The following is a 13,230-nucleotide window of genomic DNA, read 5'->3' as shown; positions in this document are numbered from 1 at the left end:
CATTTCATCCACATAGCATGTGCAAGAAAGTTGAGAGGGTTACGGCAAAAACTGGATGCACTTCATGTACAAAACGGACAATCTCTTTCAAAGTATCAGGATTTCATCCGGAAACTCGTCTGTTACAAAGGGATTTCATTTTTTAAAAATTATTTGAACTCCTGACTTTTTGTGTGTTCAAAATGCACCATTCAAAGCCACATCATCATTTTTCAATCCTTTCTGACTTCATTTGTTATTTTTCATGCATTTACTAATTATTTTGAGCTATAAGACCCTAAAATTGAAAAGCATTTCAAATGAACTCTGAAAAGGTTGAAAGTTGGCATGATATCATCATTTCATCCACATAGCGTGTGCAAGAAAGTTGAGCGGGTTACGGCATAAACTGGATGCACTTCGTGTACAAAACGGACAATCTCTTCCAAACGCATTTTATTTTTATTTATTTTACTGCTGCTATTTTTACTTAATTTATTAAGATTTATTTATTGTAGTTACTATAGTTTATTTTATTTTATTAAGGTTTATTTAGTTTTATTTATTTTATTAAGGTTTATTTACTTTATAAATATAAAAAAATGAAAATAGATGCGCTTATAGAGAAAATTCAACCTAAATTCATAATAAATTTCTATGAAATTTACTGTGAATTTAGGTCAAATTCCCTGTATAAGGGCATATATTTTCACTTTAAAAGGCAGAGAGGGACGGGCTTATAAACTGGTGTGAGCCCCCTTCGGTTGGCGAGGTGGGACTAAACACTGGCCGCAACTAGGACCAGCCCTTTAGTCCCGGTTTGTGGTATGAACCGGGACTAAAGGGTGGTGGGCCAGGAGCGTGGCCCATTGGTCCCGGTTTGTACCACCAACCGGGACCAAAGGGTCCATACGAACCGGGACCAATGCCCACGAGGCCCCGGCCGGCCCCCTGGGCTCACGAACCGGGACCAATGCTCACATTATTCCCGGTTCGTGACTGAACCGGGGCTAATGTGAAAACTGCCCTTTGACCTAAGCCCTGTTTTCTACTAGTGGGGTATGCTCCACACATTCAAGAGCTCATCAACTCCAAGATGGGCACAGGCAAATATCTATTGGATAAGGAGCACCTGCCCATATACCCTGACTTTGAGGACAACACTGTTGTCATGACTGAGAATGAACCATCATCAGTTCAAGCACAGGAGAAGAGAGCCAAAGCAAAGGCCGAGAAAGCTGCTAAGATGCCAAGTGTTGAAGAGGCATCTCAAGTTTTCCTGAAGAGCAAGCAAGATCAGCTAGCACATCTGATCCAGTCTACACTGAGGATTGAGAAGGGCTTGGCCACCCAAACTCAAAACCAGGAGAGCTTGGAGAGGATCATTAAGAAGAAATTCTATGATCTTGATGTCAAGGTAACTGAGATTCAAACAGCAATTGAGCAGTTGAGCAGCTTCAGGAGGAAGCAGAGGAGAATAAGGGCAAGTCTACTACAGATGCTTTTGCTAGAGTGCCCAGACGTCAGAGGTCATCTGCAGTGCCAGTGTCAGATACTAGAGCTACAGCATCAGCACCAGCAGCTACAGCTCCAGTGCCACCTCCAGCAGCCACTCCACCAGCTCCAGCTACATCTTCAGAAGCCTTCGTCCTTGGAGTTCTCTCTACACCACCTCCCGAAGATCAAGCCTGAGAGACGTTTAACACTATGCATTTTTGAACTTTTTGGTAACTTGTTGCCAAAGGGCGAGAAAAATGTATAGATCATAGGCTTCGAGAGAGAGTGTTGCTTTTTATATCTCTTGCTATTTTGGTTGAACTTTATTGCGTGCTTGTGTGAGATACTTTATGTTCTTGTGAGATACTTGTTTGATCACGTGTTTGATCATATGCTACCTTAATGCTTGTTGAATGATATTATCTCTTATATCCTTATATGATCATTCACTTGCTTGGTGATGAGTGCATGCTTTTAATTGCTATCATTTTCAGCGCTCCACCAAGATGTATGTGACATGGAAGAGTAACCCATGATCCTAATCGATTGTACATTTGCATTCAAAAGCAAATTTTAAATAATGCACAAATTTAGGGGGAGCTCTTCATTATCACATCCTTCTACAAGTGACGATGCTTTTCAATCTTATTATCACTTGTCGAAGCTTCGATCTATATGTTGTCATCAATTACCAAAAAGGGGGAGATGAAAGTGCAACCATCCCTGGGTGGTTTTGGTAATTCCTAACAACATATAGCTCATTGAGCTAATGCTATTTCAAGATAAATATTTCAGGAAAGCTCAATGATTGGCATGACATGGATTAGAAAGTGGACCCCTCAAATTGCTAAGGACAAAAGGATTGGCTCAAGCTCAAAGCACAATATTCTACATTTTTCATTTTAGTGATCCAAGATCACATTGAGTCCATAGGAAAAGCCAATACTATCAAGAGGGGGTGAGGTGTTGCTTAATGAGTTTCTTGCTCAAAATGCTTAGTTATATGCTCCAAAAACCCTCAACTACTTTCTCATACCCACATATGTCCCAAACCAAAAGTCAAACTCGGCCCCACCGAATCTTTCTATCCGGCGCCACCGAGTTCACTTGACATAGCCACTGCCAGAAACCTTAGTCTTTTCGATCTCACCGATAGGGATCTCGGTCTCACCAAGATGGGTTTGTATTCTCTCTGTTTCCCTTCGCAACGTTTCGGTCAAACCGATATGAGTGATCGGTGAGGGAGTCCTGGACTAAGGGGTCCTCGGGCGTCCGGCCTATTATCCGTGGGCCGGACTGATGGGCTGTCAAGACATGAAGACCGAAGATTGTACCCATGTCCGGATTGGACTCTACATGGCGTGGAAGGCATGCTTGGCAACCGACTATGTAGATTCCCTCTGATGTAGCCAACTCCATCTAACCCTAGATCTCTCTGGTGTCTATATAAACCAGAAAGAGTAGTCCGGCTAGACATATACACATTACCATAGTCATACAGGTTAGACTTCTAGGGCTTAGCCATTACGATCTCGTGGTAGATCAACTCTTTTAATACTCATATTCATCAAGATTAATCAAGCAGGAAGTAGGGTATTACCACCATAGAGAGGGCCCGAACCTGGGTAAACATCGTGTCCCCCGTCTCCTATTACCATCGATCCTAGACGCATAGTTCGGGACCCCCTACCCGAGATCCGCCGGTTCTGACACCGACATTGGTGCTTTCATTGAGAGTTCCGTTGTGCCGTCGCCAAGAGGGTTGATGGCTCGCCTTGTTCTCAAGGATAATATCATCTCCGGTGGAACCCTGGCCCCAGGCCAAACCCTCCGGTTGGGCGGCTTCGTCGCGACCGCCGGGTCGGCCCTTAAGCCGACGATGACCTCTCAAGTCATCGAAAATCGCCTCCGCATTGATCCCGGATACTCCGCCCGGATGGATCCAGCAGAGTTATCGTCATTGAACAAACTCCTGGATCGCATGGATGTCTTGGGGGTCGCTACAGACTACGATCGGGTTGGGCTTAAACCCGACCAGAGAGAAATTAAAACTCCGCCGATCACCCACCAGATAGCGGTAGTCGAAGAGCGGAGCAACTCTTCTACTATATTGAAGACGAACTATGTTCGGATCTCAGATCTCGAAGGGCCGGATATTCTCCGGCAGAAAGGCATGTCCCGTCCCCCGAACATGGAGTCGGACGATGAGCCTAAAAAGTCAGTCGATATCCCGGAGCCCAAACTGCCATGTGCGGTAGATCTTCAAACTCCGGATCCAAAATCGGGTCGGGGTTCGGATTTCCATCCACCCACCCACTCGGCCATAGACACTCTCGTGAGCTTCAAACAACATCCTCAGGAAACAGTCCACCACTTCTGGGCCAGCTTCCTCCTTGTCAAAGATAAGGTAAAAGATTGTCGCGACGAAGACGCAATAGCAGCATTCTGCAACAACTGCGTGGACGAAGGTATCCTCAACGCCATCAATCGCCGCCGCATACTAAAGTTCGCTGACTTCGCAACTATCGTACAAAAGTACATTGTGATGGAAAGTGCCTGGAAAACTCAGGCAGCTCGCTGGGAACCGTCAGTCCCAACCCAACTAATCCCACAGGCGAAGAGGACGCACCCCCGTTGTATGCCCAGCCGAACATTCAAGAAACACAAACCCATCACGCTGCACGGCACCGTTCTGGAGGGATGGCTCAATGGCCCATGCAAAATACACACGACGTCGGATACCGTGGCAAACCATAGCCTTAGAGCATGTTGGATACTTCGGCAGGTAGCCAAGATCGGCGAGGACATCCTTATCAAGGACACCCCAGAACAGCACCCTTCAGCAAACGACGACACTAGAGTATTGACAGTCTTCGAGACATTCGCGTCAAACAATAAGCGCAAAAGGGCAATGCGTGATCTCGCCGAAGTTTGCCAGGTCGCCGCAATTGACCCCTGGAACGACACGGCCATAACCTTCAATGCCAGTGACGAACCCAAATACAGAACAGTCCGAGCACCAGCTGCATTAGTCCTCAGTCCCATCATGGACGGTTTTCGACTTACAAAAGTGCTCATGGACGGCGGCAGTGGACTAAACCTCATTTATGAGGACACGCTCCACTAGATGGAAATAGACAGGAGCCGCATCGAGAAAAGCAGCACGACCTTTCGAGGTACCATTCCCAGTTGGGAAGCGCGGTGTGCGGGAAAAATTACTCTTGATGTGGTATTCGGTACGCCGGAAAATTATCGGTCCGAAGAAATAACTTTCCAGGTGGCCCCTTTAAACAGTGGATACCATGCCCTGTTATGGCGGGAGGCCTTCATGCGCTTTCAAGCCATACCTCATTATGGGTATATGAAGCTAGAAATGCCCGGGCCTAATGTAATAATCACCCTCATCAGCGATCCGGATATAACACTCCGTGCCGAGAACAAAACCGCATCCTTGGCCCTCGAGGCATTATCTGAGGCCCTTGCGGTTGAAGAACTAACCGCACTAAGCCCCACTGGGGATAGAGACGATGTTATCCTAGACAAACGACCCAAATCTACTTCCTTCAAGCCAACAGAAGAAACGGTCAAATTTCAGGTCCATCCAACAGACCCGAAGAAGACAACCTCTATCGGAGCGCAACTCAGCCCCACAGTCGATGCAACACTGCGAGATTTCTTGCGCGAAAACTGGGATATATTCGCCTGGCACCCCTCAGATATGCCAGGAACCCCGCGCGAGTTGGCCGAACACAGCCTTAACATACTAAAGGGATATAAGCCGGTCAAACAAACACTGTGGCGCTTTTCCGAACCCAAACGACAAGCTATGGGGGAGGAGCTAGCCAAACTTATCGAGGCCGGATTCATCAAAGACATTTAACATCCGGACTAGCTGGCAAACTAGGTAATGGTACCAAAGATTGATAAACACTGGCGCCTATGCGTCGACTTCAAAGACCTTAACTAAGCCTACCCTAAGGATCCCTTCCCCCTTCCGCGCATTGATCAAATCATTGGCGCTACCACAGGACACGACTCGCTATGCTTCCTTGATGCATATTCCGGATACCATCAAAATGAAGGAGTCCGATCAAGCCGCAACAGCATTCATTACACCATACGGGCCATTCTGCTTCAACACCATGCCTTTTGGGCTCAAGAATGCCCGTGCCGCCTACAGCACATGATCCAAACATGCCTCGAGAAACAGATCGGCAAGACAGTGGAGACCTACGTAGACGACGTCGTCATCAAGACTAGACACGTCGACACACTAATAGACGACTTGCGAATCACATTCGACAACCTCCGCACATACGACATCAAGCTTAACCCGAAAATGTGCGTCTTCGGCGTCCCTGCCGGTAAACCACTGGGCTTCATCGTTTCCAATAGAGGCATCGAAGCAAATCCAGCCAAAATCCGAGCTATGTCACAGTTGGCCACGCGAACTGAACTCAAACAGGTCCAGAAACTCACCGGGTGCGTGGCAGCTTTAAGCCGCTTCATCTCCATGTTGGGGGAAAAGGCGCTGCCCCTTTATCGCCTTCTATGGCGCACCGATAACTTAAAGTGGACAGACACAGCGACAGCCGGACTTCAAGAAATAAAAGCCCTTTTGGCGAGCAACCCAATCCTGGCCGCGCCAAACGTCGGCGAACCAATGCTCCTATATATATCGGCAACACACCGGGTGGTGAGCGCTGTACTCGTCGTTGAGCGCGAACAGGACGGACACAAATTTCCGCTACAAAAGCCGGTATTCTAAGTATCCACCGTCCTCACACCATGCAAATTCCGGTACCCTCAGTATCAAAAGATAGCATATGCTGTCTTCATGGCATCTCAAAAATTATGACACCACTTTCAGGAGTGCTCGATCACGGTTGCTTCCGAAGTGCCCCTAAATGATATAATCAACAACCGGGATGCAATGGGCCGGATTGCCAAATGGGCCATTGAGCTCCTGCCATTCGACATCACGTACAAACCACGTCGAGCCATCAAATCCCAGGTACTGGCTGACTTCGTCGCCGAATGGACAGAGGCCGAACTCCCTAAAGAGTACGGCGCGTATTCCAACTGGGTTATGCACTTCGACAGCTCCAAAATGTTGGCGGGGCTAGGGGAGGGCGTCGTATTAACGTCCCCCACCGGAGATATTGTCCAATACGTACTCAAAATATTATACACAGACTCCAACAACGCAGCCGAATACGAGGCCTTGCTACATGGCCTTCGGATGGCCGGATCAATGGGCATACAACGCCTGGAGGTGTGCGGGGACTCAAACCTCGCAATATCCCAAATTAATGGAGACTTTGATGCCAAAGATCCAAAGATGGCAGCTTATCGCAATGCCGTCTTTAAGATGTCAGCTCGGTTCGAGGGGCTCGAAGTTCATCACATCGCCCGCGAAAGTAACCAGGCGGCGGACGTCCTTGCTCGCATCGGTGCTAAGCGCGACCCCGTCCCACATAACATCTTCCTCGAAAGGCTCTTTAAGCCATCCGTGGTGTGGCAAGGGGGAGACACCAACGACAGTCCCGCTCCGAACACAAATATAGATAGCGAACACGCCGATATCGTCGGAGGCTCAACCACCGAAATAACACCATCGGCCCACCTCATCATGGCAGTAATTGCCCCGTGGACCGAACCATTCTTGGCCTACTCTAATAGGAAAGAGCTCCCAGAAGATCAAAACGAGGCTCGCCACATTGTCCAGCGTTCGAAGGCCTATAAAGTTCATGAAGGAGAGCTCTAGAAGAAAAGCACTGCCGGAGTCCTTCAAAGGTGTATCTCCGAGGAGGAGGGGCGGCAACTCTTGGCGGAAATTCACGCCGGTCTCGGTGGGCACCACGCCATAGACCGGGCACTTGTCAGCAAGGCCTTCCGGACAGGATTTTATTGGCCCACGGCTCGAGCAGACGCACAGGACCTCGTCCAGCGCTGCGTTGGATGCCAACTCTTCGCCAACCAAAGCCATATGCCCCAACCGCGCTACAAACAATCCCCATTACATGGCCCTTTGCGGTCTGGGGCCTGGACATGGTTGGACCCCTTAAAGGGGGAAGCCATTAGAAAAAATATCTGCTGGTAATGGTGGACAAATTCACCAAGTGGATAGAGGCTAGACTAGTTAAAACAGCCGAGTCCGGACCGGTGATAGCATTTATATCCGACGTGGTGCACCGTTATGGTGTCCCGCACAGCATCATCACTGATAATGGTTCCAATTTCACAGCCGATGAGGTGAAAACCTGTTGTGCTAATCTGGGCATTAAGCTCGATTACGCCTCGGTCTACCACCTGCAAACAAAACAGTCAAGTCGAGCGAGCCAATGGTCTTATTATGAGCGACATCAAACCCAGGCTAGTGCGGTCTTTGAAAGAATCAGACAAGCACTGGATCAAGGAGCTCGACTCCGTACTCTGGGGGCTGCGGAACACGCCCAACCGCACTACCGGATACACACCTTTCTTCATGGTGTACGGTGCAGAGGCTGTATTGCCCTGCGATATTATACATGACTCACCTCGAGTGCGCATGTACGAAGAGAAAGAGGCCGAGTTGGATCGGCAGGACAGCCTAGACACCCTGGAGGAGCGCGACACCGCCAAAGCCCGTTCAGCATTTTATCAACAGCAGGCTCGAAGATATCAAAGCAAAGAAGTATGGGGCCAGACTTACAACGTTGGCGAACTTGTTCTACGCTTGCCGGAGAAGAAAAAGGACAAACTCAAGCCCAAATGGGAGGGTCCCTTCATAATCGACGAAGTTCTTACCGGCGGAGCGTACCGTCTTCGGGATGCATCAGACAATCGCCTAAAGCCAAACCCCTGGAACACGGCCAGACTCCGAAGGTTTTATGCCTAGCGCCGAACTCTTTGTTCGTCCCCTTCTCCCCTATAGTTTCCATTACCTTTTCTCTCTTTTTAACGCTTATTCTCTTCGCTTTAAAACTCTCATACGGCTCGACTGAACACCGCTGACGTACACATCCCTACATATGTACGTCCACTATACATGGGGGCTTCTTGAACAGAAGCTTGCTAATATTATTTTCCGAGCGTCAAGCTCATCATACATACGCGTTTTTCCCGTATGTCTTTTCTTCACCATTATATGCATCGATATGACTTAAGTTTTGGCCAGGCTGGGCTGCCTGGCTCCTGTGCTTACCCCTACGTTCCCGATTGTTCGGCTAGGTGGTAAAGGGAGCACTGAGGGAGTCCTGGACTAAGGGGTCCTCGGGCGTCCGGCCTATTATCCGTGGGCCGGACTGATGGGCTGTGAAGACATGAAGACCGAAGAATGTACCTGTGTCCGGATTGGACTCTACTTGGCGTGGAAGGCAAGCTTGGCAACCGACTATGTAGATTCCCTCTGATGTAACCGACTCCATGTAACCCTAGATCTCTCTGGTGTATATATAAACCAGAAAGAGTAGTCCGGCTAGACATATACACGTTAGATTTCTAGGGTTTAGCCATTACAATCTCGTGGTAGATCAACTTTTGCAATACTCATATTCATCAAGATCAATCAAGCAGGAAGTATGGTATTACCTCCATAGAGAGGGCACGAACCTGGGTAAACATCGTGTCCCCCGTCTCCTGTTACCATCGATCCTAGACGCACAGTTCGGGACCCCCTACCCGAGATCCGCCGGTTTTGACACCGACGTTGGTGCTTTCATTGAGAGTTCCGCTGTGCCATCGCCAAGAGGGTTGATGGTTCGCCTTGTTCTCAAGGATAATATCATCTTCGGAGGAACCCTGGCCACAGGCCAAACCCTCCAATTGGGCGGCTTCGTCATGACCGCCGAGTCGGCCCTTAAGCCGACGATAACCTCTCAAGTCATCGAAAATCGCCTCCGCGATGATCCCAGATACTCCGCCCGGATGGATCCAGCGGAGTTATCGTCATTGAGCGAACTCCTGGATCGCATGTCCGCCTTGGGGGTCACTACAGACTATGATCGGGTTGGGCTTAAACCCGACCAGAGAGAAATTAAAACTCCGCTGATCACCCACCAGATAGCGGTAGTCGAAGAGCGGAGCAACTCTTCTACTATACTGAAGACGAACTATGTTCAGATCGCAGATCTTGAAGGGCCGGATATTCTCCGGCAGAAAGGCATGTCCCGTCCCCCGAACATGCAGTCGGACGATGAGCCTAAAAAGTCAGTCATATCCCGGAGCCCAAACTGCCAGGTCCGGTAGATCTTCAATCTCCGGATCCAAAATCGGGTCAGGGTTTTGATTTCCTTCTACCCACCCACCCGGACATAGACGCTCTCATGAGCATCAAACAACAGCCTCAGGAAACGGTCCACCACTTATGGGCCAGATTCCTCCTTGTCAACGATAAGGTAAACGGTTGACGCGACGAAGACGCAATAGCAGCATTCTGCAACAACTGCGCGGACGAAGGTATCCTCAACGCCATCAATCGCCGCCGCATACTAAAGTTCGCTGACTTAGCAACTATTGTACATAAGTACAGCGCGATGAAAAGCGGCTGGAAAACTCTGGCAGCTCGCTCGGAACCCTCAGTCCCAACCCAACTTATCCCACAGGCGAAGAGGACGCACCCCCGTGGCACGCCGAGCCGAACAGTCAAAAAACACAAACCCATCACGCTGCAGGGCACCGTTCTGGAAGGATGGCTCAATGGCGCATGCAAGATACACACGACGCCGGATACCGTGGCAACCCACAGCCTTAGAGCATGCTGGATACTTCGGCAGGTAGCCAAGAGCGGCAAGGACATCCTTATCAAGGACACCCCAGAAAAGCACCCTTCAGCAAACAATGACAGTATAGTATTGACAGTCTTCGAGACATTCGCGTCAAACAGTAATCGCAAAAGGGCACTGCGCGATCTCGCCGAAGTTTGCCAGGTCACCGCAATTGACCCCTAGAACGACACGGCCATAACCTTCAATGCCAGTGACGAACCCAAATACAGAACAGTCCGAGCACCAGCTGCATTAGTCCTCAGTCCCATCATGGACGGTTTTCGACTTACAAAAGTCCTCATGGACGGCGGCAGCAGACTAAACCTCATTTATGAGGACACGCTCCACAAGATGGAAATAGAGAGGAGCCGCATCGAAAAAAGCATCACGACCTTTCGAGGTATCATTCCTTGTCGGCAAGCGCGGTGTGCGGGAAAAATTACACTTGACATGGTATTCGGTACGCCGAAAAATTATTGGTCCGAAGAAATAACTTTCCAGGTGGTCCCTTTCAACAGTGGATACCAAGCCCTGTTAGGGCGGGACGCCTTCATGCGCTTTGAAGCCATACCTCATTATGGGTATATGAAGCTAAAAATGCCCGGGCCTAATGGAATAATCACCCTCGTCAGCGATCCAGATATAGCACTCCGCGCCGAGAAAAAACCACATCCTTGGCCCTCGAGGCATTATCTGAGGCCCTTGCGGCTGAAAAACTAACCGCACTACGCTGCACTGTGGATAGAGACGATGTTATCCTAGAAAAACGACCCAAATCTACTTCCTTCAAGCCAGCAGAAGAAACGGTCAAAATTCAGGTCCATCCAACAGACCCGAAGAAGACAGCCTCTATCGGAGCGCAACTCAGCCCCACAGTCGACGCAGCACTATGAGACTTCTTGTGCGAAAACTGGGATATATTAGCCTGCACCCCTCAGATATGCCAGGAATCCCACGCGAGTTGGCCGCACAGCCTTAACATACTAAAGGGATATAAGCCGGTCAAACAAACACTGTGGCGCTTTTCCGAACCCAAACAACAAGCTATGGGGGAGGAGCTAGCCAAACTCATCGAGGCCGGATTCATCATAGACATTGAACATCCGGACTGGCTGGCAAACTTGGTAATGGTACCAAAGAAGGATAAATCCTGGCACCTATGCGTTGACTTCAAAGACCTTAACAAAGCCTGCCCTAAGGATCCCTTCCCCCTTCCGTGCGTTGATCAAATCACTGACGCTACCGCAAGACACGACTCGCTATGCTTCCTTGATGCATATTCCGGATACCATCAAATCAAAATGAAGGAGTCCGATCAAGCCGCAACAGCATTCATTACACCATACGAGCCGTTCGGCTTCAACACCATGCCTTTTGGGCTCAAGAACGCCGGCGCCACCTACCAGCGCATGATCCAAACATGTCTCGAGAAACAGATCGGCAAGACAGGGGAGGCCTACGTAGACGACGTCGTCATCAAGACTAGACGCATCGACACACTAATAGACGACTTGCGTCTCACATTCGACAACCTCCGCACATACGACATCAAGCTTAACCAGGAAAAGTGCGTCTTCGGCATCCCTACCGGTAAACTACTGGGCTTCATCGTTTCCAATAGAGGCATCGAACCAAATCCAGCCAAAATCCGAGCTCTGTCACAGTTGGCCACCCCAATCGAACTCAAACAGGTCTAGAAACTCGCCGGGTGCGTGGCAGCTTTAAGCCGCTTCATCTCCAGGTTGGTGGAAAAGGCGCTGCCCCTTTATCGCCTTCTACGGTGCATCGATAACTTCGAGTGGACAGACGCAGCGACAGCCGGACTGGAGGAAATAAAAGCCCTTTTGGCAAGCAACCCAATCCTGGCCGCGCCAAACGCCGATGAACCAATGCTTCTATATATATCGGCAACATACCAGGTGGTGAGTGCTGTACTCGTCGTTGAGCGAGAACAGGACGGACACAAATTTCTGCTGCAAAGCCGGCATACTACTATCCACCGTCCTCACACCATGCAAATCCCGGTACCCTCACTATCAAAAGATAGCATATGCAGTCTTCATGGCATCTCGAAAATTGCGACACTTCTTTCAGGAGTGCTCGATCACGGTTGCTTCTCAAGTGCCCCTAAATGATATAATCAACAACCGGGATGCAACGGGCCGGATTGCCAAATGGGCCATTGAGCTCCTGCCATTCGACATCACGTACAAACCACGTCGAGCCATCAAATCCCAGGCACTGGTTGACTTCGTCGCCGAATGGACAGAGGCCGAACTCCCTAAAGAGTACGGCGTGTATTCCAACTGGGTTATGCACTTCGACAGCTCCAAAATGTTGGCAGGGCTAGGGGCAGGCATCGTATTAACGTCCCCCACCGGAGATATTGTCCAGTACGTACTCCAAATATTATACACAGACTCCAACAACACAGCCGAATACGAGGCCTTGCTACATGGCCTTCGGATGGCCGTATCAATGGGCATACAACGCCTGGAGGTGTGCGGGGATTCAAACCTTGCAATATCCCAAATTAATGGAGACTTTGATGCCAAAGACCCAAAGATGGCAGCTTATCGCAATGCCGTCTTAAAGATGTCGGCTTGGTTCAAGGCGCTCGAATTTCATCACGTCGCCCGCGAAAGTAACCAGGCGACGGACGTCATTGCTCGCATCGGTGGTAAGCGCGACCCCGTCCCACCTAACATCTTCCTTGAAAGGCTCTTTAAGCCATCCGTGGTGTGGCAAGGGGGAGACAGCAACGACAGTCCCGCTCTGAACACAAATATAGATAGCGAACACGCCGATATCATCGGAGGCTCAGCCACCGAAATAACACCATCGGCCAACCTCATCATGGCAGTAATTGCCGCGTGGACTGAACCATTCTTGGCCTACTTCAATAGGAAGGAGCTCCCAGAAGATCAAAACGAGGCTCGCCACATTGTCCGGCGTTCGAAGGCCTATAAAGTTCACGAAGGAGAGCTCTACAAGAAAAGCACTACCG

The sequence above is a fragment of the Triticum aestivum genome, chromosome 2D, assembly GCF_018294505.1.
Source record: "Triticum aestivum cultivar Chinese Spring chromosome 2D, IWGSC CS RefSeq v2.1, whole genome shotgun sequence".
NCBI classification, from domain to species: domain Eukaryota; kingdom Viridiplantae; phylum Streptophyta; class Magnoliopsida; order Poales; family Poaceae; genus Triticum; species Triticum aestivum.
The sequence above is the reverse complement of the archived record's forward strand: the minus strand, read 5'-3'. Positions refer to the sequence as shown.